At 46.2% G+C, this 27,225-nt stretch overlaps 1 protein-coding gene across 1 annotated transcript in view; it reads left to right on the top strand.

Moving 5' to 3' along the window:
* The first annotated feature begins 5,231 nt into the window (after positions 1-5,231).
* Positions 5,232-27,225, top strand: part of atp10b (ATPase phospholipid transporting 10B) — a 428,434-nt gene continuing 406,440 nt past the window's right edge. The window contains exon 1 of the mRNA XM_038795980.1: positions 5,232-5,372. The gene's annotated coding sequence lies outside the window, so the exon portion shown is untranslated. The remainder of the gene's footprint in view (positions 5,373-27,225) is intronic.

The following is a 27,225-nucleotide window of genomic DNA, read 5'->3' as shown; positions in this document are numbered from 1 at the left end:
TGCTTAGAAGCACAGTGAAAGCATCAGTAATGATCGAGTAATAATAAAAACATTGCCAGTGTTTCTTTGCTGCTTAGTCGGGGATCTGATGGCTGAGTAGCAGTTGCCTTCTTAATAGCAGCAGTTTGCAAGTTTTCAGGTTGGAAAACTAACTTTAACGGGAGGACTTGTGATGGTTGCTGTTTCCCTCCTTCCTGCGTGCTTAAAAAAAAACACTCTTCTGAAATCCTGCAGTCCTCACTGGAATACACTCCACACTGTGCAAACTAACAACAGCTCCATATCTTGATGGTGCACCTCCTTGTTGACTGCAAGCATCGCTGACCACAACCTGGTAACTGACCCTATTGGATCAATGGAAAATCTGGACAGCCCTTAACTGCTTGAATATGAGTCAGGGAAGATATAGACACTTGCTCCAGAAGGGGAATATCATGAACAGTTCGAATTGTGACTATGGTCATCCAAGTTGGACCATTGTACATGCACTGAACTTCTGCCCTCAGAGATCCATTCCTGGTGGCATCACCAACCATTCACATTGCATCAGCTGAAGCCATTGAATGAATTGTTAACCTTAACATTGAACAATATCTGCTTCCCCAGGTATATGAATTTAAAATATACAACATGAGCATCCATTTTTTGTTCCTATAACAGCTGGGCAATCTGCAGTGCCAATCTTATGCCAATAGTTGCAAGTTGGCAATCTACTCATGACGGGGCTGATTTTCCTAGGCAAGAGGAAGAGGGCCTGAATGTGTGTGGGAGTTAAAAGTTCTGAAAGTAACTTGAATACTTGATCCCAACATCACCCCATCCACATCTGGGTTCCCCCATGGTGGGTTTTGGGGCAAATATGGGAACTCCCTTGGAGCTCTCAGATAAGTACTGAAACAATCAAATAGATCATTAACTGCTGGTTTGACCAACAATTCTGGCTTTAACAGCCAATTCACCAATTTCCAGAGCTAACAACAACTTGGCAATGCCGAGCTGGTGAATGCATAGTGTGCCGAGCTTCTCCAGTGAGACCAACAGATGAGATGTAAAGACTCAACCCTCAAGAAGCCCAATCCTATTTAGGATAAAGTAGCCCCTTTTTCAGACCCATTCGCCAACTTAAACATTCACTTCCTTCACCACTGAAGCACAGTAGCAACAGTGTCTACCATGTACAAACTGCTCTGCAGCAATCCACCAAGGCTCCTTCACTATCACAATCCAAATCTGTGACCTCAACCATCTGGAAGGCCATAAGCAGAATACAAAGTGGAACAAGTTCCCCTCCAGCATTCCCACACACCATCCTGACCTGGAACTATATTGTTGCTGCTTCATTGTTGCCTGGTCAGAAACCAGGAACACCCTTTCCTGCAACACAATGGGAGTACGTGCACAAAAGTCAGCTCACCAACACGTTCTCCAGGGCAATTCAGGCTGTACAACAAAAAAATACATTTTAAAAATGGTTGTTGCGCTTCCCACATTGCAACAGTAACTCTGCTTCAAAAATACTTTGGGTCATCCTGAGCTTGTAAAAGGTGCTATATAAATGTAAGTATCTTTTCAGTTATCGCTGCTATAGCAATGCAAGACACCATTTGCATATCTTATGGACATCCAGCAGTACTGGGGCAAACAAGCATGTTGAAAATTTGTCCACGCAAGTGAGTAGAATTGGTTGTGGGGTAATCCATATGCACTCTCTCTCATTGTCAGATTTTCCCAGTTTATTCCCAATCCCCACTCTTTCTTCAATTCAGATAGCAGGTGGTTCCTTTAAACTGCTGTAGTCCTGTGACTTTCCTGACCTGCAACCTCCTCCCCCCCCCCCCTCCAACCCCCCCCCTCCAACCCCCCCCCCCCCCCCCCCCCCCCCCCCCCCCCCCCCCCTCCCCCTACACCATCATGACAGTCTCTCAATCACAGATTCTCTCAGTCGAAGTACAGTTCGGAGCCCAGAAAAACATTACGATGGATGTTGACACCAGATTATTCTCTGGAGTTTGGAGTTAGGAGAGGGACAGTAGATTGGCCACAGACCTCTTCAACTTTATTGCCAACCCCTAATCACTCCGAGAAGACTCAGTTTCACCTTCTCCTTGAACCTTATCAATCTTTGTGATGATGATGCTCTGACAGTGAAGCAGGGTATTCTCAGATTATGATCCATTAGCAATGAAGGAACAGTTGGCCTTCTTGTCTCTGGATTTGAAGGATCTTGCGACGGACTGCTGCTGGTACTTCTTCAGTGCTTTCAGTTGCCTGCCGTAGGTTTTAGAACATAGAACATAGAGAAATACAGCACAGAACAGGCCCTTCGGCCCATGATGTTGTGCCGAACTTTTGTCATAGATTAATCATAGATCATAGAATTTTGGACACTAAGGGCAATTTATCATGGCCAATCCACCCAACCTGCTCATCTTTGGACTGTGGGAGGAAACCGGGGCATCCGAAGGAAACCCACGCACACACGGGGAGGATGTGCAGACTCCACATAGACAGTGACCCAAGCTGGAATCGAACCTGGGACCCTGGAGCTGTGAAGCAATTGTGCTAACCACAATGTACCTATCCAATAGCCGCTTGAACGTCCCTAACGTTTTCGACTCAACTACTTCCACAGGCAGTGCATTCCATGCCCCCACTACTCTCTGGGTAAAGAACCTACCTCTGACATCCCCCCTATATCTTCCACCATTGACCTTAAATTTATGTCCCCTTGTAATGGTTTGTTCCACCCGGGGAAACAGTCTCTGACTGTCTACTCTATCTATTCCCCTGATCATTTTATAAACCTCTATCAAGTCGCCCCTCATCCTTCTCCGTTCTAATGAGAAAAGGCCTAGCACCCTCAACCCTAGCATCCTGGTAAATCTCCTTTGCACCTTTTCCAAAGCTTCCACATCCTTCCTAAAATGAGGTGACCAGAATTGCACACAGTATTCCAAATGTGGCCTTAACAAGGTTTTGTACAGCTGCATCATCACTTCACGGCTCTTAAATTCAATCCCTCTGCTAATGAACGCTAGCACACCATAGACCTTCTTCACAGCTCTATCCACTTGAGTGGCAACTTTCAAAGATCTATGAACATAGACCCCAAGATCTCTTTGCTCCTCTACATTGCCAAGAACCCTACCGTTAACCCTGTATTCCGCATTCATATTTGTCCTTCCAAAATGGACAACCTCACACTTGTCAGGGTTAAACTCCATCTGCCACTTCTCAGCCCAGCTCTGCACCCTATCTATGTCTCTTTGCAGCCGACAACAGCCCTCCTCATTATCCACAACTCCACCAATTTTCGTATCATCTGCAAATTTACTGGCCCACCCTTCAACTCCCTCATCCAAGTCATTAAGGATAATTGCAAACAGCAGAGGACCCAGAACTGATCCCTGTGATACGCCACTGGTAACTGGGCTCCAGGCTGAATATTTGCCATCCACCACCACTCTCTGACTTCTATCGGTTAGCCAGTTCGTTATCGAACTGGCCAAATTTCCCACTATCCCATGCCTCCTTACTTTCTGCATAAGCCTACCATGGGGAACCTTATCAAATGCCTTACTAAAATCCATGTACACTACATCTACTGCTTTACCTTCATCCACATGCTTGGTCACCTCTTCAAAGAAGTCAATAAGATTTGTAAGGCAAGACCTAACCCTCACAAATCCGTGCTGACTATCCCTAATCAAGCAGTGTATTTCCAGATGCTCAGAAATCCTATCCCTCAGTACCCTTTCAATTACTTTGCCTCCCACCGAAGTAAGACTAACTGGCCTGTAATTCCCAGGGTTATCCCTATTCCCTTTTTTGAACAGGGGCACGACATTCGCCACTCTCCAATCCTCTGGTACCACCCCTGTTGACAGTGAGGATGAAAAGATCATTGCCAACGGCTCTGCAATTTCATTTCGTGCTTCCCATAGAATCCTTGGATATATCCCATCAGGCCCGGGGTCTTGTCTATCCTCAAATTTTTCAAAATGCCCAACATCTTCCTTCCCAACAAGTATCTCCTCGAGCTTATCAGTCTGTTTCACACTGTCCTCTCCAACAATATGGCCCCTCTTGTTTGTAAATACTGAAGAAAAGTACTCGTTCAAGACCTCTCTTATCTCTTCAGACTCAATACACAATCTCCCGCTACTTTCCTTGATCGGACCTACCCTCGCTCTAGTCATTCTGATATTTCTCACATATGTGTAAAAAGCCTTGGGGTTTTCCCTGATCCTACCCGCCAAAGATTTTTCATGCCCTCTCTTAGCTCTCCTAATCCCTTTCTTCAGTTCCCTCCTGACTATCTTGTATCCCTCCCTGTCTGACCTTGTTTCCTCAGCCTTACATAAGTCTCCTTCTTCCTCTTAACAAGACCTTCAACCTCTCTTGTCAACCATGGTTCCCTCACTCGACCATCTCTTCCCTGCCTGACAGGGACAAACATATCAAAGACGCGCAGTACCTGTTCCTTGAACAAGTTTTCCATGTCTCCAAAGCATACAGTAACATGGACATCATTGTTGTCTGGTAATCCAGGACCTTGGTCATGGGATGAGATCCTGGCCCTCAAGATACTCTCTTCCTTGGTTGGTTGAAAGCTGAGCAGGCACACTGGAAGCAATGATGAATTTTGTCGTGTGTTTCTGTATTCGTTGAGAGGAGGCTTCCAAAGTATGGAAAATGGTCCACATCCAGCAGGCACTCATGTTCGATCTTAATCAGTGGGACTTTAAAATTGTTTTCAGTCATGAACAATACAGAACAGACGGAAACTTGACAACCATCGCCATCTTCCATCCAAAACCCAAATCACTCCAACTTCAGCCATTGCACTTTGGTATGCAGGCGACACTTGTGTGAGCGCTCACTGAACTCCAGGCCATTGTCGACTTCTTCCCTGAAGCATATTAGAAAATGAACCTTTCACTGAACACCAGAAAACCAGCTCCCACAACAGGTGAGTAATGAGTATTCAATCACTGTTTCTCGAGGAATTACCTTCAAAAACTTCAAAACTACCTTTATTTTGGTATAACTTCTCGTTCATGAAGGTAGTGTCCCTTTACACTCGGTATCTTAGTAATATTTATAAACATTGTGGCCCCTTTTATATTACTTTCAAGATAATCCAATGCAACAAAGTCCTTACATTATTCAGCAATTGATTAACTACCCTTGGTCAATGACTCAACAAATCTGTGTTCTATTTGTCTAAACTGGTTTGCCTACTTTCTTTGTTTAGTACCAAGATCTCCTTGTTTTTGAATGACATTTTACAGTGTAATAATCTAAATGTTGAGAATGTAGCCCTTAAACTGAAGCTCAAGAAGGCAATGATCAACTCCTAACAGCTTTAAGTAAGTAAATGTTTTTACTTCTTGGGATTGACTCCCTGCAAGGAGTGACAGTCCTTTTGTGAGAAAATCACAGGGAAAGGCATTAAGAGCTCAGTCGTCATTGAAGCAGTTTGTGACAGCAGTAAAATAATGGCACCCTTGTCAAAATTTGAGTGAGATTTACAGGTGTTGGTGTTATTCAGAGCAATACGCTTGAAAGATATTTGGAGCACAAATAGGAAAATACTTAATTGTGGATGGAATTCTCAGTATCTGTTGTTAGGAGAGAAGGTGTCTGATTTTGTTCCAAATGCATTGGGCTGGATTCTCCCAAACTGGGGCTATGTCCCCACGCCGGTGTAAAAACGCTGGCGTTTCATTCTGAAGATTCCTGAAGAATGTTTGAGCTGATTCACTTACCTGCAGGGTGCGAGCAGGGACCCAGAGTAAGTCACGCAGTTTTAGCTGTGGATACCGGCCCCGCACGTCCATTTTCGAGTCCACGCCGAGCGCCATGGCAAACCCGGACCCCGGAGGCAGCTGCAAGATGTAGGCTACCTCGATCGACCGCGCGCTCTTGCATCCGGCCCACCTGATCTGTCCCCCGGCCGCACATAAGGCCCCCCCCCCCACCCAGTGCCTGATCCTCCCACCGCCCCCACCACGGCGGCCGCGGACTGGGTCCTGACTAGCCATAGCATGTTAGTTACGCGCCGTCGGAAACTCGGCCGGTCGGGAGTGGAGGATTGCTGGGCGGGCCTCTGGCAATAGCCCCTCAGTACTCCGCGAAAACGCCGATTCTCGGGTCCTGCCGAATCACCGGACTGGTGCCGCACGAACGTTGATTCTCTGCCCCCGCGCGATTTTGGCACGGGGCTGCGGAGAATCCAGCCCAATATTTTTGAACCTTGTACAGGATGTTTAATCTTACCTTGTATTTCTGCATTCCTGTCAACTTTTGCAGAGTTCCCGATGAGATATATCCATCGTGTGCTGTATTTTACAAAATGTTATCCTGTGAGGAAAAGAAGTGAGAAACCAGTGATCCATTGGGAAGAGAATGTGAGATGTTGCCTCATTTTAAAAGTATCCATGTCACAAATGGGATGTAATCAGTCATGTGTGATTCCGTTGTGGAAATTATACTTATGTGTTAACCAGATTTACTAGACTCATGGGGAGCATTTTCTCATGATTTGCTTTGAAAATTAATAAAGATTTATTTCACGAATAGGTCAGTTGGAGGGTACTTGTCTCTGGATTGACATCTCCTTGTAAATCCCTATATACAGCTTATGACTGACAAAATTAGCACAGGTACTGCAGTGTTCAACGTTGCATGGTTCAGCAAATATATTTTCAATTATGTTGCACCTGATAAGTTTCTGTCATCCTTTTGTTACTTTTTCTCTCTTTCTTCTTTGCCAATATATTTCTGCCTGTGTGTTTTGTATCTTGTCTCATTGGATATAGAATGGTGGGTAAAGGGAGCTTGTGATGATTGTAGCTACATCGGCTGTTGTCCCTACCAGTTTTTCATCAGTGGCATGCATCTCTGCTTTGCCAGTTCCCCAGTCTGTCCCTTTGCCTGCTTTGTTTAATTATTCACCTTGCCAGATCTGCTGTACCCTAATGGTGGCTTTTCCCAGGTGAACATTCCTATTTGTTCAAGGGATATGGGCATCTCGAGCAACACCAGCATTTGTTGCCCTTGAGAAAATAGCCATCTTCTTGAGAGGCTCCACACCTTATAGTAAGATAATCTCACAGTGTTGTTGGGTAGAGTTTCCTGCTCTGCCTCCACTTTTTAGCAATCTTCGATATCCTCCTGATGCAAGGTCATCAACCTGAAACATCGGTCTGGATATTTCACTCCAAGCCTAAGTCTCCTCCATGCACATCAGCTCATCATTCTGGCAGTTGCTGCCAGATAACCCTCGTGGTTTAGGGGCAGTGGAGCTTTCACATGGAATTCAGTAGCTAGAGAGGTTGCTACTGTCGACTGGCAGCACCTGCATCTCAAGTCTCACACCATTTTCTCTCCTTGTGCAGGATAAGCTAGTACATAACAAATGTGAAGGAGAAAGAATGGGAGGGGGCATGGCTGTACTCTGGCACCTGATGCCATACGAAGAGCTGCTGCCCAGTTGGCGGAGGCGGGAGGAGAGAGAAATCAGGAACGGGAATGTGCAGATGGCAAGGTTAATATCTCGCCTCCATCCACTAAGGAACAAAGCTTAATGTCTCTACTTAGAAACCTGAGACAGCCCAGGCAGTCACTCACAGTCTCCACACGCACCCAAGAAGAGGGTGCGGCGAAAACCCGAGACCCCCACATCCAGCAGCCCACAGAGGGAGGTGAGGGCGAACACAACAAAGGCATGTAGGGGCATCTCAACAGTCACCTGCACCTCCACCAGCACAGAGGCACATCCCTCAGTGGGTACAAGAACTGGTTCAGACAGGTTTCAGATTCTGGTGGTTATGGCACAGAAACCTTTCTGCAGCAGGAGGAGGCTGGGACAGTCAAGCTCACCAGCACTCAGAGGACTGCTGGGAAAGAGGCTCTGCAAAATCTGAGTCAGGTGATGGGCCTCATGGGATGGTACTACACAGGATGATTGACACACAACATGTGGCAGGGGAGTATCAGGCAGAGGTGTCGGAGGCCCTCAACAGAGTGGGACGAGAGGTGGAGGTGGAGGAATCTTCTCTCTGATGAAGTGGGACTGACATGTGCATACACAGAGGTCTCCATGGAAAGGGTGGCAGAAGCCATGGAGACCCTTATCCAGAAGAACAAGGGGTTTCTGCTGGAGAACTGTGCAGACGTACACTCCATTACAGCATGGAGTAGTGGGTGTGCGAGAGATTGACGGGGAACCTCGACCTTCATCCAAATGCCCCTTCTCCTCAAGGAGTCAGGCAGTGGCACACAGGCATCCAAAGGGAAGAGGAATGGTCTCTGTGAGTGGAAAGGAATAGTGATCAGCAGGCTACCTCCACCACTACTGTGGATGTCAGGGGAGTGCCGAGACACAATAGCGAGCAAAGAAAAATTGTTCAACGTTCATACAGTTTTGTAAATAGGCTACACTTTTTCAATCAGGTTTAATTTGGTTTCATTGTGATTATTACTCGTTAAGCCTGTGTGGCCCCCAACCCCCATCTTTCAGGCTGAGCCTATGGCCCCCAGAAATTTACATGTGCTGGGAAGCGAAGGTATTTGCTAGAGTTCTTACAGGCCATGTGCATGAAGTCTGTCGCGCACACTGAGCCTTTGCCTTTCACACATTCATTTGTCCCAATGCCCTAGCATTATCAGTACTACATACTTGGGTCCTTCTTCAGTTGTCCAGCTCAGAGGACCTGCGTCTCTGCCCACTGCCGATGAGACAACTCTCCACCACAAAGTTCTGGATAGTTGCGAGTGACCAGGGTTCATGTTCCATTCAAACTGTAGTCCAACATTTTTATTCCTCTGCCCGTGACCACCTCCCAGATACAACATTTGACGTTCCCACAGTTACCCTTGAACCCACTCCTATCACACTCCAGCCTGTGTGGATGAATATCCACATCCCCTGCATTCCCCATGACAGTAGATCTGGCACAATTCATTCTCTCCCAGAATCAAATTTTATTTCCGTATCCCTCCAACAACCCTTAGCGCCCCTTCAGCTGCCATTGCCAAAGCCTCACCCTCCCAACTTTCACTGTCCATTTAGCCCTCACAATCACTTCCTACCAACAAATCCCTCAGTATGTCCCCAGGACTCATGGACTCATCCGTTGATGGGGCCTCCCTCTGAACCTGTTCCCCCCCCCCCCCACCCCATTACACTGTCCGTATTCTACTGCACACATCCCTCCTGCCCTCTTCCAGCACCACCCAAAGGCCGTATGTGTTGGGGGGGGGGGCGCGGTGATTGGAAGGTGGGGGGGGGGGGTGATTGGAAGGTGTGAGTAATTCCCAGTCGGGATTAATTTGCATCTTGCCAATAGGTTGTGAGGGCTTCCCAATGCCCTCTGGCAGGATTGGCCTGGTCAGTGAGTTTTCCGGTCAGCACAAAGGTTATCCACTGAGGCCCATGATATTTTAGCCCCTATCAGGTTAAAATTCTGAATAGCTGGAATTTTAACATGGGTGAGCAGGTGGGGTTCAAATGGACAAAGATTGCGAGTGTGTTGAGAAGCAGGCTCCAACACCAACCTCTGTGTTTTACAAAGGCGAGGCAATGGGCAGGCAGCCAATCTGCCCCGAGGGGGAGGGGTTGGCATTTTGAAAATGTTAAGTCAGGCTGAATTTCACAGCTGTGACCTGCTTTGCAGGTTTAACTGTGGCTGGCTGTCCTGGACCTCAGGACAAATGGCAGCTGTAGTGGTGCGAGGACCGATTTGTGGAGAAGGCAAGTGCCTTCCCAACAGTCTGGCCCCCTGAACTCCCTCCACTATCAGACTCCTGTTGCACTCTGTGGAGCTCAAAGCTCTGCAACATGCAAACACTTTCTGGATTTCCATGCATAATTGGACCCCACCTCCACTCCGAGTGAATCAGCAAAAATTCCCCACGCCCAGTCCTGTAAATCTGCTTGTAGACTGTCTAATACATCTATGAAAGCGTTCATTGTTAATTATTACTGTATTTCTGCATTTCTATTTGTCTTTGTCAAAACAGCCATTTTGCATATTTTACACAAAAAATCAATTGATGCTCATGCAGTATCCCTCCACTGCTCTGAAAATACTGTAAACTTCATCGTGGCATGCATGGCTAATGCCCTTTGCCTAATTTAAATCCTCTAGAATTGAAGAACTGGTCGCAATTATTAAATCAATGCTTCCTTAAGTAAGACTATGCAGCTTAAGAAACCAAATTCCTGACAGAGGAATAGTTGTGTGGAGTTGACGTCCACTACAAATGAGTGATGCTAAGCCAGTTGTACACTTTAAAAATCAGAGCTGAACTAATATCTGGTTAATCCTGAAGTTGAAGGTTACACGAATACGTATTGACATATGAGATGAGAATTCTACACAACGTGATAGTTCCGATCCTGCTGGGGCCAAGATAATTCTTCATTGAAATGCTGCCAGTGAAGGTTGAATAAAATACCCTGTCATGGTTGATATTTTATAGATATGATTTGGACATCTTTGAGGCTTGATGACAAGCTCTAGAGTTTGTTGGTTTTTCAGCCTTAAGTTCATAACAGTGTAAATAACACTCTGTTGGAAGGAACTAAGTCACAGACTAATTGTCTTTCCTTTTCTGTACATTTTATATTGTGTGAAAATTTATCTTGATTAAATGTCCATTATTAGAAATTTTTTCAATGTAACAAGGATCTCTTACCATTGTAAAATAGTCACTACACCACTTATTATTAGTCAAAAGCCTCTCACCGCGTCTCTCTCCCCATCAGTTCAAACACTCACAACATGGCTTTCATTAAAATACCGTGACATAATTCCCTCTGATACATTCCTCAAGTCCCCCTCAGCCTACGTAGCTGCTAGACTTTGTTATTTAATTTTCAAATAAAATTTCTAAGATTTATTTATCCAATTATTAGAAATAAGTACCAGTCTGAGCTCATAGTATGTGATTGCATGCGGTGTTGCATTAATGTTGGCGCAGTCTATTCATAATATTAATCTACCCAATTATTAATAACTAGAAACCTTCAAAACTGTCCTCCTGAGGGAAGATTGTGAAGCCATGGTGGGAAATACTACCTGACAGTCAAATGCCTTCAGATTTAATTATGTTTATTTTTTTCAGTTGCTTATATCATAGAATCATAGAATTTACAGTGCAATTCGGCCCATTGAGTCTGCACCGGCTCTTGCAAAGAGCACCCTACTTAAGCCGACTCCTCCACCCTGTCCCGTAACCCATCAACCCCACCTAACCTATAGGCAATTGAGCATATCCAATCTACCTAACCTGCACGTCTTTGGACTGTGGGAGGAAACTGGAGCACCTGGAGGAAACCCACACAGACACGGAGAGAACGTGCAGACTCCGCACAGACAGTGACCCAAGCCGGGAATCGAACCTGGGACCCTGGAGTTGTGAAGCAACTGTGCTAACCACTGTGCTGCCGTGCCGCCGTGCCGCCATTGTGCTACCGTGCCACCATAAATCAAAATATATCTTGGGTCACAATAAAAGTTAATTGAGGAATACCCATGATGACCAGATGTATTCACATAAATAAGTAAAATAATCTTTATTATTGTCACAAGTAGACTTACATTAACACTGCAAGGAAGTCACTGTGAAAGGCCCCCAGCCGCCACACTCAGGCGCCTGATGTATATTAATGTACTGTTGTGAGTACATCAGGAAACTTCATAGAAGCAATTCTAGCTGAGTATCTTTGGCTCAAATAAAAGGCTAATAGACATGGAAACAGAAATTATGCAGTCAAAATATTGCACATTTGGCAGAATACAACTTCAGTATTTCTTTATGCTGTAGTGGCAAACGCCATCAACAGGCTTAAATCATTGTGTCAGAGATCCTTTTTGTTTCCTTCATCCTTCTTTGTGTATATCAGCCTTACAGAACATTTTGGTTATCACAGGTTCTTTAAATCCAACTCTTGAGAAATCTGTAAGCTCCATTTAAATATGGCCACTGTCCAGTATCTCACTCAAGTGCCCATTCTTCACCATCAACTTGAACAATAAGTGGGAGTGAGCTTTTCACCTGTGAGAAGTATACCTTGCCTAATATCCAGGTGCACATATTAGCAAATCAGGAGTGGGAAGCCTGACTGATTTTCAGCTCATTTATAGCCAGCTGAGCCTGCTATTGCCCTCGAAGGCAATGTTAGCACAAAATCTAGGATATTTCGAGTCTGTACTGGACGACGAAGGGGACTCTGTCGGTTGTGTCCCGTGTTGGTCTTCTGAGGAGGTCGGTGCGGTTTTTTGCTGTGGCACGTTGGAACTGTCGATCGATGAGTCAAGCGCCATATCCGGTTCGTACGAGGGCATCTTTCAGCGTCTGTAGATGTCTGTTACTCTTCTCCTCGTCTGCACCTGGGGTTACCACTATCTTTGGATCTGTAAAGACTCAATTACCTGCAAATTCTAAGCATTGTCTGACATCTTTGAATTTGTCGATATATATGTTTCTGGAACATACCTCTTCATTCACCTGAGGAAGGAGCAGTGCTCCGAAAGCTAGTGTTTGAAACAAACCTGTTGGACTTTGACCTGGTGTTGTAAGACTTCTTACTGTGCTCACCCCAGTCCAATGCCGGCATCTCCACATCATGTATAATTTCGGAGCTGTATATTCTGTGGTTTTGGAAGAATATAGGAACGTAGGAGTAAGCCATTTGGCCCTTTGAGCCTGCTCCATCATTCAGTCAGATTAAGTCTGATCTGGTTGTGATTTCATAACCCTTGACTTCCTTGCTGAACAAACATCTATGCAACTCTGCCTTGAACAAATTCAAAGACCTAGCCTCCACTACTTTCTGTGGAAAACACACACCAACCACCCTTTGGTATCTCGTTATTTCTGTCCTCAAATGGAAACCTCTTGTTTTTAAGCTATGTCCACTACTTTTAGTCTCCCCCACAAGAGGAAACATCCTCCAGGCCAAGTCCCCTCAGGATCTTGCATGACTCAATAAGATTGCCTTTCATTATTCTAAACTGCAATGGGTGTAGTTCTGAGCTGTTCAAGCTTTGCTCATAAGATAATTCCTGTACAGCCGCAGTAAAACATCCCTACTTTTATATTCCATTCCTCACCCAATAAAAGGAAACATTCCATTTTTCTTCCTAATCACTTGCCGTACCTGAATCCTAAATTTGTGATTCATGTTCCAGGACATCTAGATTCCTCTTTACCACTGATTCTACAACCTTTCTCCATTTTAGCAATATACTGCTTTTCTATTCTTGCTCATTATACTCTCCCCTACTTTTAGTCTCCCCCACAAGAGGAAACATCCTCCAGGCCAAGTCCCTCAGGATCTTGCATGACTCAATAAGATTACCTTTCATTATTCTTTATCCAGCCCCTTTATCCAAGTCATTGACATAGATTGTAATCACTTGAGGACCAAAACTAATCCCTATGGGACTCCGCTAGGTCTCTGGCCTCCCAGTGGTGTGTTTCTCAGGGGCAGGAGGTTCACTGTTGGTCAGCAGTGTGATCTTTGGGTCCCACCGTTGTCAATGAAATTTCCCACTGAGGAATCCCGTGGCGGGGTGCACCATGGCGGGACCAGAAGATCCAGTCGATGTGAACAGCTGGAAGATCTTGCGCACATCTCCTGGTTCCCCTTTATCCACCTTGAATGTTACTTTGCTAAATAAACTCTACCAAATTAGTTAAACATGATTTCCTTTTCACACATGTTGGCTCTGCCTGATCAAATCTTGATTATCTAGCTATCCTGCCGTAAATGTTCGTAATAATAGATCGTAGAACTTTCCCTATTACAGATGTTGGGCTAATTGAGATATAAGGGCCGGGATTCTCCGCAAATGGGACTATGTCTCCACACCCACCGTAAAAAGGAGGGGGAATCACTCCAGACCCCATTCTCCGCCCCTGCGCCCAGCACGATTTTAACGCGGAGGTTTGGAGAATCCCAGCCAAGATTCCTGCTTTCTGCCTCCCTCATTTCTTGACTAAAGGCATCACATAAGCTATTTTCCAATCAGCTCAGACCTTTCCAGAAACTAAGGAGTTTTGGAAGAATTACAACCAGTGCAACTGCTATTTGTGCCACTAATTCTTTTACGACCCTAGGATACAGACCATCCAGTCCTGAGATTTGTCAGCTTTTAAGTTTAATAACTCTCTCAGCATCCTTTCTCTGGTGATGATGATTTGTATTAAGTTCATCCTGCCCTTTCACATCTTGATTTTTAAGAATCCTTGGGACGTTTTCTAAGCCCTCTGTGAAGACACAAAATATCTGTTCAACATCTCTGCCATTTTTTTGTTTTCCATTATCAAAGGCCCAGACCCACTCTCCAGAAGACCAAAATTAGTTTTAGTTATTATTTTCCTATTCAATTACTTGCAGAAAATTCTATTATCTTATTCATGTTACTTGTTAGCTTTCCCTCATACTCTGATTTTTGGATCTTTATTATCTTTTTATTAATTTTTTATTGGTTCTTCAAATCGGTTCAATCCTCTGACCTATCACTAATCTTTGCAGATTTGTGCAGTGTTTCTTTTTTGTTAATACTCTCCTTTAATGCTCTTTTCTGAATGCTAATAATTGTCTCCCTAAAAGTCTGCTGTTGCACAGAGTTTCCTAGTTCACCTGGACCAACACTTTTCATTCTCCCGTAATTACCTTTATTTAGCCTTAGAAACGTAGAAACACAGAAAATAGGAGCAAGAAGAGACCATTCGGCCCTTTGAGCCTGCTCCACCATTCATTATGATCATGGCTGATCATCCAACTCAATAACCTGATACTACCTTCGCCGCTTTCAAACTGTACATAAATTCTATCATGTTGCAATTACTGTCATCAAGAAGCTCCATAACCTTGAGGTTATTGATTAATTCTGTCTCACTGCATGCTATCAGATCTAGGATAGCCCACTCTCTGGCTCGAGAACATACTGCTCTCAGAAGTTGTCCCTAAAGCCTTCCATGAACTTATTTTCCAGGCTACCTTTGACAATCTAATTCTCCCAATCTACATGTAGGTTAATGTCACCCATGATAATCAGAGTACCTTTCTTACACACCCCATTCATTTCTTCTTGTATGCTCTGTCTTACAGTTTAACGACTATTGCGGGGCCTATGAACTATTCCCACAAGTTACTTCTTACCGTTACTATTTCTTATCTCCACACAAGCTCATTCTACATCTTGCTCTTTCAAGCTAAGATCTCTTCTCAATACTGAACGAATGCCATTCTTAAATAACAGAGCTACCCCACCACCTTTTCCAAACTTCCTATTATTCCATTATCCTAATAAGCCTTCAACATTCAGGTTCCAGCCTTGGTCACCTTTCAGCCATGTATCTTTAAAAACTATTAGGTCAAGGAGGGTCTTCTCAGTTACAGCCCATTGATCATTGTCCTGTTTGTTTGTTATCTTGTAACCAATTTTGTTCCTGCCTCCACATTCAACTGTCTCAGCCTTTCATCAGGATATTGCTTCTTGACTTCTTAACAAATGGTGAAACATATAGGGCGGGGTTCTCCTGCACTTGGCGAGATGGCCCTACGCCGGCTCCAAGAGCTGCGCGAACCACTCCGGTGTTGAGCCGCCCGGAAGCTGCGGAATCCTCCGCACTTCCGGGGGCTAGGCCGACGGCAGAGGGGTTGGCGCCGTGCTAACTGGCGCCAAAGGACTGCCGCGCACCGGCGCGCGTTGGTGCATGCTCAGGAATGCCGGCGTGTTCTGGCACATGCACAGAATCGCCGGCGTGTTGCCTGCGCATGCACAGGATGTTTCTTCTCTGCACCAGCCAAGGCGAACATTACAGAGGCCGGCATGAAGGTAAAGAGTGGCCCCACGGCACAGGCCCACCCGTAGATCGGTGGGCCCCGATTGCGGGCCAGGCCACCGTGATCCCCCCCCCCCCCCCGGAGGACTCCGCTAGCCACCCTCCAAGCCAGGTCCCGCCGAGATGAACCGTGTCTATTTTGCGCCAGCCGGACTGGCCGAAAACAGGTGGCCGCTGGGCCCATTGGGGCCCGGAGAATTGCCGGGGGGGGCGCTGCCAACGGCCCCTGACCGGCGCAATCCCCGCCCCCGCCCGAAAACTGGCACTGGAGAATTCGGCAGCCGGCATCGGAGCGGCAGGGTTGGATTCATGCCACCCTCCGGCGATTCACTGACCCGGTGGGGGTCGGAGAATCCCGCCCATAATTAATGTGCTTTTAATGATACATATGAATAAACAATAAAGCATACATTGGGTGGAATTTTCCCAAAAAAATGGCAAGGTGTCAGGTTCTGACTGAAAACTGATGTGTTTCTCTCCAGAGAAGTTTTCAGACCAGATTTTCTGATACTCTGCCATAAGATTTTTCTCCCACAAGTCACCGATAGATGTGTTGTTTGGTAATTTGGACATTCTGAATTCTCCCTCTGTGTATCCGAACAGGCACCGGAATATGGAGACTGGGGGCTTTTCACAGTAACTTCATTGCAGTGTTAATGTAAGCCTACTTGTAACAATAAAGATTTTTATTGTTAAGCTCTGATGGTGTCTCTAATAAGAACTAAAAAGCAAATCTTGACTTCTTCAACTCCAATTTTATTGTGTTTTGCAATCACTTCTCCTCCAATTCCCCAGTGCCCCCTGCATCCCCTTTGAACAATAAGTGTGATAAGTGTGGCCTATTAAACAATTAAATCTCAAATTCTAACTTATGCACTGGGGAACGTTAACTCTTTCCTCACATCCCTCCCCCCACGGAGGAGAGGAACCCACCTGGCAATGCCCCCTGGCATTTCCTACCTTATTGCCCTATGCAACTGCCTTCTGGCACGAGGACCAGTGTCAGGGGGCACGACCAGTGCGCCAGGGATAATGCCCAGCCTTGTCCCTCAATCCTGGGGATTCCAGGCACTTCCACACCCCCAACATGGTCATCAGTCCAGTCTGAGGTCACGCTGCCAGAGTGGGGGGGACATTCCATGGGGCCAGACACTAAGGTGTAAAGCCTTTTAGTTATATTGAAATGTATGTATATTTATAGAAATCAGGTTTCTGCTCTTTCTGGGCTTGAACCTGATGAAGTTACTTGCTGGATAGGGGGCGGTGGGGAATATCTCAAACCGAGAATTCGCTGGTGCAAATTCCGTAATGGCATTCCTGCAAGATTTAGTGGCGATAACAGGATTCGCGCCTGTGGCTAACAAACCTGAAAAGTTGCACCATCATGTTTTAGTTAGTCTCAGATTAATGATGATATTGGGGTTTGGTTGAATTGGGACAATGTGATTTATGTGCAAAGAGAAGATGAAGCTGTTGAGGTGCATTGATCTGACTTGTTGTCCTGGATAGGAACGTTACAGATGGCAGGGTTGTGTCGTGCTGTGGTCACTGTTCTGAAGGCTGGGTAGTTTTCTGAAAACTACAAAGCAAAAAACCGCACCAACCTCCTCAGAAGACAAACACAGGACACAACTGATAGAGTACATTTTGTCGTCCAGTACTTCCCCGGAGCGGAGAAACTACGACATCTTCTTTGCAGCCTTCAACGGGTCTTCGATAAAGACAAACATCTTGCCAAGGTCATCCCCACACCCCTACTAGAACATAGAACAGTACAGCACAGAACAGGCCCTTCGGCCCTCGATGTTGTGCCGAGCAATGATCACCCTACTTAAACCCACGTAACCCGTATACCCGTAACCCAACAATCCCCCCATTAACCTTACACTACGGGCAATTTAGCATTGGCAATCCACCTAACCCGCACATCTTTGGACTGTGGGAGGAAACCGGAGCACCCGGAGGAAACCCACGCACACACAGGGAGGATGTGCAGACTCCACACAGACAGTGACCCAGCCGGGAATCGAACCTGGGACCCTGGAGCTGTGAAGCATTGATGCTAACCACCATGCTACCGTGAGGCCCGATGCCTTCAAACAACCAATCAACCTCAAACAGACCATTGTTTGCAGCAAACTGCCCAGCCTTCAGAGCAGCGACCACGACACCACTCAATCCTGTTATGACAATATCTGCAAGACCTGCCGATCATCAACATGGATACCACCATTACACGTGAGAACATCACCCACCAGGTACGTGGTACATACTCGTGCGACTCGGCCAACGTCGTCTACCACATACGCTGCAGGAAAGATGTCCCGAGGCGTGGTACATTGGCGACACCATGCAGATGCTGCGACAACGGATGATCGGACATCGAGCAACATTCGCCAGGCAGGAATGTTTCCTTCCAGTCGGGGAACACTTCAGCAGTCAAGGGCATTCAGCCTATGATCTTCGGGTAAGCGTTCTCCAAGGTGGCCTTCAGGAGGCGTGACAACGTAGAATCGCCGAGCAGAAACTTATAGCCAAGTTCCGCACACATGAGTACAGCCTCAACCAGGATCTTGGATTCATGTCGTATTATAATCACCCCCCACCACCTGGCCTGGGCTTGCAAAATCCTACCAACTGCCCTGGCTTGAGACAATTCACACCTCTTTAACCTGTGATTATCCCTCTCTACAGTTGCTCAATCTGGATCTGAAAATACTTAATTACCTGCAAGGACTCGCCTTGAATATCATTTTGCATAATTTACTTTGTCTCTTTATATGTTTCTGGAACCCACCTCTTCATTCACCTGAGGAAGGAGTAATGCTCCGAAAGCTAGTGATTCGAAACAAACCTGTTTAACCTGGTGTTACAACATAGAACATAGAGCATACAGTGCAGAAGGAGGCCATTCGGCCCATTGAGTCTGCACTGACCCACTTAAGCCCTCACTTCCACCCTATCCCCGTAACCCAATGACCCCTCCTAACTTTTTTGGATACTAAGGGAAATTTATCATGGCCAATCCACCTAACCTGCACGTCTTTGGACTGTGGGAGGAAACTGGAGCACCCGGAGGAAACCCACGCAGACACGGGGAGAATGTGCAGACTCCACACAGACAGTGACCCAGCGGGGAATCGAACCTGGGACCCTGGCGCTGTTAAGCCATAGTGCTAATCACTTGTGCTACCATGCTGCCCGTATTGTAAGACCATTCTTACTGTGATCACCCCAGACCAACGCCGGCATATCCACATGTAGCCATCTGGAATGGCCACTTCCAACTAAGTACTGCCATGTGAGACTACCTTTAAGAAATAGATGTTTAAGCAATGTACCTTTCAGAAATGGAGGAGCTCATATTACTGAAGTGATGTCAGAGGGTGGGGGTAGCTGAGTTGAGCTCACTTCTGCTTTTTGGGAATTTTAGATTCAGTTTTGAGGAAAAGAGCTTGGGTGTGTCTGTGTTTGCAGTGAGCTGGATCTGCGGTGATCTCTGCCAGAAATATCTCTGAATCATTTGGGTGATTTAAACTCATAATAGTAATGCCTTTAACCTGATGTGTTTCTGTTTAAAGGTGTTAAGTCTTTTGCAGGTTTGAAGGAACATTTTGAGGGATTATTTTGTGTTGTAATATTTTTGGGGTTATCTTTGAAGTAAGGGGTGGTAAGTGATCCAATGTTTATTTATAAAGGTTAAGTTGAATTCATGGAATAAACATTGTTTTGTGTTTAAAAACCCACGTGTCCATAATTGTAATACCACACCTGGAGACCAAGCCGTGTGCTTCAAAAGCAACAATACATTAAAGGGAGAGGTTGGTTGAACTCCATGATACCTTTTGGGGTTCTGAAAATGCTGCTCCTATAGCAGTACAAAGCAACTCGCAAAGACTGATGGATAAAATGGACAAGCCAGGAGTCAGGCAGGCTCAGAGCTTGAAATGCATATTTGTCAGCAAAGTCCAGACGGTATCGAAACCCTGCCCCATTAGCATGTTAATCAGGCCGATTAGCAGGTGATGGCCCATCTCCCTCAACACAAAGGACTCCAGCTACCGGGACAGTCCCAGACATTTCGGCGCCACTGCCTGTCCAAGGGAAACGCAAACAACAGGGTCAATGACCGCTTCACCAGATTCGTCAATAACTGTTGTGGATTTATCTCTACTACCTGGTCTTTTCTGTGGCTCTGTTTCAATTAGGGCAAACAGTGGTTTTGACTTCTTTCCATATTGTCTATGTCCGAATGCTTAGAGTCACCAGGTATCAAATGATAGCACCATAAGTTTCAGCCGGCTTTCGATCAAACAGCCAAACACCAGTTAGTTAGTTCAAGGTCAAGGGTACTTTATTTACATATAATCAATGATGCAACATAAACATTACTTGTTAACTACACCTATTACTAAGACAACCTGTACTTAACTTCAGGCACCTGGTTTAGGTCAGGAAACAGTGGCCGCTGTTCAATTCAGGATCTCTTGGGCTCGAAAGTGTAACTGCTGCTTCGCTGGGCTTGTCCTTCTGGTAGTGGGCGTTGAACTCGAACTTGCTTCTGGTGTTGCTGCAGTTGGCAATGGCCGTGACCGGGGTACCAAGGCTAAAAGAGAGCGAGCATATGGCGAACTCTTCCTTTATACTCGGGCTCGGGCTTTCACGGCTCTTTTGGGCGGTCCTTCGATTTGGGCCTTACTAATTGGGTGATCCCTGATCACTCCGTTCGATTCCTTAACCAATACGTGGGCGGGGATCTGGATAGCTGGGCGTGTCCCAAGCGGTCATTGACTCTATTGTTTGTGTTGTCCTTGGACGGGGAGTGGCACCGAAATGTCTGGGACTGTCCCGGTAGCTGGAGTACCAGTCCTTCGTGTTGGGGGAGATGGGCCATCACCTGCTAATCAGCCTGATTAACATGCTAATGGGATGGGTCTTCGATACCGTCTGGACTTTGCTGACAAATATGCATTTCAGGCTCTGACTCTGCCTGACTCCAAGCTTGTCCAATTTATGCATCAGCCTTTGCGAGTTGCTCTGTACTTATTTGGAAGTGGCCATCCCAGATGGCTAAACTCCGCATTCGGACATAGACAATATAGAAAGAAGGCAAATCCACTGTTTGCCCTAATTGGAACAGAGCCACAGAAAGGACCAAGTAGTAGAGATAAATCCATACCACCATCATGTACATATATGTGCACAGCTCTTGCGTTACTAGATACTTAGGACCACAAGGACTTCATTAAAACCTACTGAATGGTATCCAACACTCTACAACATATTTATATATTTTGTTTTTGTTCATGGTTGCTCTTCTGTGGGTAAGTAAAAGGTTCAAAGCTCTGAAAGCCGATTTAATGTTGTACACAAGACACTGCTTCATAGGGTCCCATGTTCATTTCCCGGCTTGGGTCACTGTCTGTGCGGAATCTGCACATTCTCCCCGTGTCTGCATGGGTTTCCTCCGGCTGCTCCGGTTTCCTCCCACAAGTCCCGAAAGACGTGCTGTTAGGTAATTTGGACATTTTGAATTCTCCCTCAGTGTACCCGAACAGGCGCCGGAATGTGGCGACTAGGGGCTTTTCACAGTAACTTCATTGCAGTGTTAATATAAGCCTACTTGTGACAATAAAAGATTATTATTATTTGAGATACGTCGAGAAACTACTTCAAGGTAAACCGAGGCACGAAAGCAGCTCAAACTGGTGAAATATCAATCTGGGACAGGTGACTGGTAGAGTATTGGCACACATTGATCAACAGATTTGGAATGGCCTTCTGAGAAGAAGTGCAAATCTTGAGTTACTTCAAAACCCAGTTAGATGCCAAAGTTTGGACTACATGTGGTATTCAATGAAGGCAATGGGGGTCTCGCCTGTAGCTCTCCTTGCATTCCTTCTTTCAGGGAAAGCGAACTGCATCAAGTGCCTCTCAGGCCAACAGTGGGCATCCCCCAGGCTAGCAGTTTGGCAGTGCCAAGATGCCAAGTTGGTATTTTCCCTCCACCAGGGATTGGGCCCGGGGGTGCCCTAACGGTATGTAATGGGGTGCAGGGGAGGCTCGAGCACTCTCCAACAGGTGAGTTGGGGCGTTGGGGGGTCCAGGGATTGTGTCGGGGGGGGGGTCGGTCAAGAGATCAGAGCGCCACCTGATCATTTCCTGCACTGGGGAGCTCTGCTTGTCGGAGTTCCTCACTGCAGGATATATGACTAAGTGTGGCCTCGGCAGGGCATTCCCCACCAGGGGTGGGGGCGGAGGGGGGAGGGGGGTTGGCAAAAAAAAAAACAGAGTGTCATTTAATAGCGGGGTTAACAACCCCTCGATTCCCGCCCAAAACGGAACGGACTCTATTTTGTTTTAGCTTAATTACACCCAATAGCACTGTGACTCTGAAAAGCAACTCAATAACAGAGTAATTTTTCTAAGCAGTTGAAGCTTTCCTTCTGAGGGCCATCTGACTCAAACAAATACAACTGAAAAAATGAGCAAAAAATCGAGAGTGTCTGGACACATAAATTCTCAGACTGACGGATAATTCTGACTTTCTTTTTCCTGTTTATAAACATGCTGATCCATTGTGAATTGGGATTATTTTTGCTCCATCAGTCTGCTTTGAGCAACTTAAATGCTGAGTGTGAAGATCAGCTGCTCGAACCCAGTGATATAGAATGCAAACTGTGATAAAGGCTGTTTACTACCACCAGTATTTCTATTTGCTTCAATGCACATTAATCTCTTAAAATGCAAAGTAGTATAAAAAGTCACATTGAGCTTTGCAGTTTAATATTTTCACTGAATGAGGTTACATTTGTCGCTGCAGGAAGAAAAGGTTATTTTTTAAAGAGGCATACCATGCATTCATGGCAGAAATGTTGGCACAGCAGGATCGGGTATTTTGTGAAGTTTTTGACAGTACTTCACACAAGACTTTACATTGCCAACTCCATCTCCCTCCCCACCTGCATGTTATGTACACTCTCTGGTTAGCAGTTCAAAACAGGTATACTAGCTGATAGCTTTTCTTTATCTCATTTACAGGGTGGATTAATTTGTCTGACTCCCTGTTTTACATTGTTCAAATATCAAGTATCAGCTGTCAATATTTACATTTGCCACACATTCCAAAGGTCACTTTTTCTTCTCGTTGCATAAATCCTTCTGTTGCATAAAATTGCTCTCTTGTGAAGTGCTTCCTTTGGTTACCAAACTTGTTTATTGAGTGGTATTTTCTAATTGTTCTGTGAGGTAGATTTGAAGAACTCACTTTTTTGTTTGTTTCCTGAATTTTGATGTTCCTGCGTGTAAAGATCTGTACACAGAATGAACTGCCGCTCTGGAAGCCTGCCTGTTTTTCACAAAGGGTACAGACTATATCTGCTTTCAATCTGTTGAGGAGCACTATGCTGAAGACCTCGTCAGGTACTGACTGCAGCGATATGCCCCTCCAGTTGATGCAGTCACTAAGATTCCCTTTCTTTGGCAACTTGATGATTATGCCTCACCTCCAACGCACTGAGATGTCCTCTGCAATCCCAATTTTGCCAAATAGGCCGTGAGCTCTGTTGTGATGGTGTTCTGGCAATGTTTTAACAGCTCTGCTGCATGTTGATGCTTAGCTGCTGTCCGCCTGTCTTTTAACTCGATTCACCCTCATTTGTCTCTCCTGCAGGCCTTCTTTCTAGTTTTATCCAGTCTGCTGTACTTCTCATTGTCTTCTTGTCTTTGCTCAATGTTCTTTTCTTGCTCCCCAGCTTTTTGACAGCTTTCTTTTATCAGTCAACGTCTGTGTTGTAACAGTGATCCATCGTTCTTTGTTGGTTCCTCTCCTCCATTCGATGGAGCTTGACCTCAGTAGTACTTCAAACCTGATGGAGAGGGCCAGTCAGAAATTGCCCGACATGGAATCACAGAATCCCTACGATGCAGAAGGAGGCCATTTGGCCCATTGAGTCTGCACCGACCCTCTGAAAGAGCACCCTACCTAGGCCCAATCATACAACCTATCCCCTCAACCCAACCTCGGGACAATTTAGCTGAGCCAATCCACCTAACCTGTAAATCTTTGGGCTGTGTGAGGAAACCAGAGTACACGGGGAGAATGTGCAACTCCACACAGACAGTCACCCGAGGTTGGAATCGAACTCAGATCCCTGGCGTTGTGAGGCAGCAGTGCTAACCACTGTGCCACCATGCCAACCATGTCCTTGTCCTTCAGTTTCTCTCCTGCAGTTTCTGATTGTTCCCTTCTTCAGGTGAATCTTGCCTAACACAAACTAGTTCTCCGAACATACATCGGTACGCGAACATACCTGAACATCTTGTAGGGACATCTACCATCTACTGCCAATGCATATATAGTTAATCTCATTCAGGATATTACCATTTGGAGATCCCCATTTCTTTCTTTAGATGTCCTTGAAGGAGGTATTTACAATGGGAACAGGTATACTAGTTCATTGCTATTGTAGAAGGACTGTAGACAAAAAAGCAGTATCAGTCTCCCAGTGGTGCCACATAGCCTGGGCAGCAGTTTGTACATCCTCCCCTTAGTGTGCGTGGGTTTCCTCCGGGTGCTCCGGTTTCCTCCCACAATCCAAAGATGTGCAGGTTAGGTGGATTGGCCATGATAAATTGCCCATAGTGTCCAAAATTCCCCTTAGTGTTGGGTGGGGTTACTGGGTTATGGGGATAGGATGGAGGTGTTGACCTTGGGTAGGGTGCTCTTTCCAAGAGCCGGTGTAGACTCAATGGGCCGAATGGCCTCCTTCTGCACTGAAAATTCTATGATGATAATCAGCATGGCCATGAAACTGGGACTCAACTTGTCCATAATAGTACCACTCACAATTTATGCCAGAGAGACCTGGAAGAGAACAACAAATGAGTCACAAAAGTTCGACATCTTTCATCAGCACGACCTACATATGATCCAAGGCATCATATGAAGAGGCAGCATCAGCAATGAAGGATTACCACAGAGGACTGGCCAGAGGTGCTTGTGGAAAATTGTGACGGAGAGAAGAGTTAGGCTGGCAGGACACGTCTTTCACCTCCCAGACGGAAGAAGATGATATCTGGGCTGGCCAAAAAAGACCTGGTGAAGTACTTTTCAAAGGAACCCCAAAAGTGGAACATTACCTGGGCTAGAGTTGCAAGAGATTGCAATTGACCGGGGCCTCAGTGGCAGAGTCTTGCTGCCCATTGTCCTGGGTGGGACCAAAGGAATTTTAGGATATTACACTCCTGGAATTGTCATTTATGTAAATGTTTCCAGGTTCCTTTTGATATCATACCAAGGAAGGAAGAACTTATCTCTATTGTGTGTTATTGCTCCCTTTCATGTGCTGCAAAATGTCTTCTGCTATTTATGGCAGCAACTGCAATCATTTAATGCGTTATGATTTACAGCTGATGAGACTACTTGGAATTCTGTTTTGAACATTTAGTACATTTTTAAAAATAGGATGCGGGATTCTCCATCGGCGGGATCTTACATTTCGGCGTCAACGCACAGATGCCCACGGGTTTCCCACGGCATGGGCTGCCCACAAGGGGAAACCCCAATGGGCAGCTGAGGGAACAGAGAATCCTGCTGCTCCCGCGGGTGCGCCGCGTCAGAAAACCAGGCTGGCGTGAGGGGGAATCCTGCCCTATCCTCCAAACCTTTGACGTTTTTCATCCTTTAACTCCAATGTTCTGAATATATGAGGATGGGAGTGGTTGATTTTAATGCTACCCTTCAGGCAGGTGGCAATAAAATTGTGCATGTTCATTACCTGCCCTGCCCTGAGATATTGGGCACAATCTAACGGTGTTGCCACACCTGACTCAAGATGTGACCCAGCCGCTAAATCTCACGACAGGCCTCCAGCGAGATTTACCTGGCTAGTTACGCTTCGCAGGATCTAATGGGATTTACATATACACATTTTATATGTCTATATGAATATGTCTTCGCTGAATAAAGATATGCTTCAGTCAAACAGTAAGAAGTCTTACAACACCAGGTTAAAGTCCAAACATGTTGGACTTTAACCTGGTGTTGTAAGACTTCTTACTGTGCTCACCCCTGTCCAACGCCGGCATCTCCACATCAGTCAAACAGAGCATTGGCAAGGCCACATCGTGAGTGTTGTGTGCCGTTTCTGTCTCCTTATTTGAAGGATGAGAATGGATTGGAGGTGGTTCAAAGGAGATTTAGTAGCTTGATACTTGGAATGAGTGGATTGTCTTATGATGAAAGGTTAGACAGACTGAGCTTGTTTCTATCGGAGTTTAGAAGAGTAAGGGGTGAATTGGTTGAAGTAAATAAGATCCTGAACGATCTTGACAAGGTGGCAATAGATAGTTGCCGGGATTCTCCGAGCCTGCGTTGGGTTGTAGAATTGCTGGGGCAGGGGGGAGGGTGGTGGTGGGGGGGGGGGGGGGGGGGGGGGGAGAGGGGGTGGTGGGTGGGCGCGAGAATCCCACCACGCTGCTCCGGTGACTGGAGAATCGGCGGCAATCGCGCCAGCTCAGTCGCCGTGCCACTGGTCGGGGCCGTTCAAAGCGGCCCCCGCGACAATTCTCTGCGCTTTAACGGGCCAAGTGCCCACTGAGTTCCGCTGAATCCCGCTGGTGTGGTTTTACATACGGTCCCATCCGGTGGCACCTTGCCATTCTGGCTGGGGGGGCCGTCCTGGTGGGGGGCGGGGAGATCCGACTCCGGGGGGGGGGCTCCACGGTGGCCAGGCCCGCGATCGGGGGCTACGGATTGGTGGGCGCACTCATTCCGGAATGGCCATGGCACTCATGCGTGGACCCGCGCCAGCTGTGGTGTGCATGCGTGGACTCCTGCCGGCTGTGTAGGGCCGGCCTTTGGCGCCGGAGCAGCGCACAGCACTCTGGCACCATTCTAGCCCCTGAAGAAGTGAATTACTGGGCCTGGAGGCCCGTTGACGCCGGCGATGCTCAAGCCGGTTTTGACGCTGGTATCAAAACTTGGCCACGATATCGGTGAACCCCGGCCAGGATATTTCCTCTTGTGCGTGAGTCCAGAACTAGGGGGCACTGGTTTGAAATTAGGGGTCACGCTTGTGGGACAGAGTTGAGGAGAAATATTTTCTTTCTGAGGGTTGTGCGCCTTTGAACTCAATGCCTCAGAAGTGGGTGGAGGCTGGGCCACTCGATATTTTTAAGGCAGAGGTAGATAGATTCCCTTACTTGACAAGAATATAAGGTTATGAGGGCAGATGGGAATGTAGAACTTAAAACACAAACAGAACAGCCATGATCTTATCAAACGGCAAAGCTGGCTTGAGGGGCCGAATGGCCTTCTTCTCCTATTTTGTATGTTCCTATGTTCACATGTAA

Source organism: Scyliorhinus canicula, chromosome 4 (genome assembly GCF_902713615.1).
Source record: "Scyliorhinus canicula chromosome 4, sScyCan1.1, whole genome shotgun sequence".
In the NCBI taxonomy this organism is placed as follows: Eukaryota; Metazoa; Chordata; class Chondrichthyes; order Carcharhiniformes; family Scyliorhinidae; genus Scyliorhinus; species Scyliorhinus canicula.
This window is presented reverse-complemented; position numbering and strand designations above follow the sequence as displayed.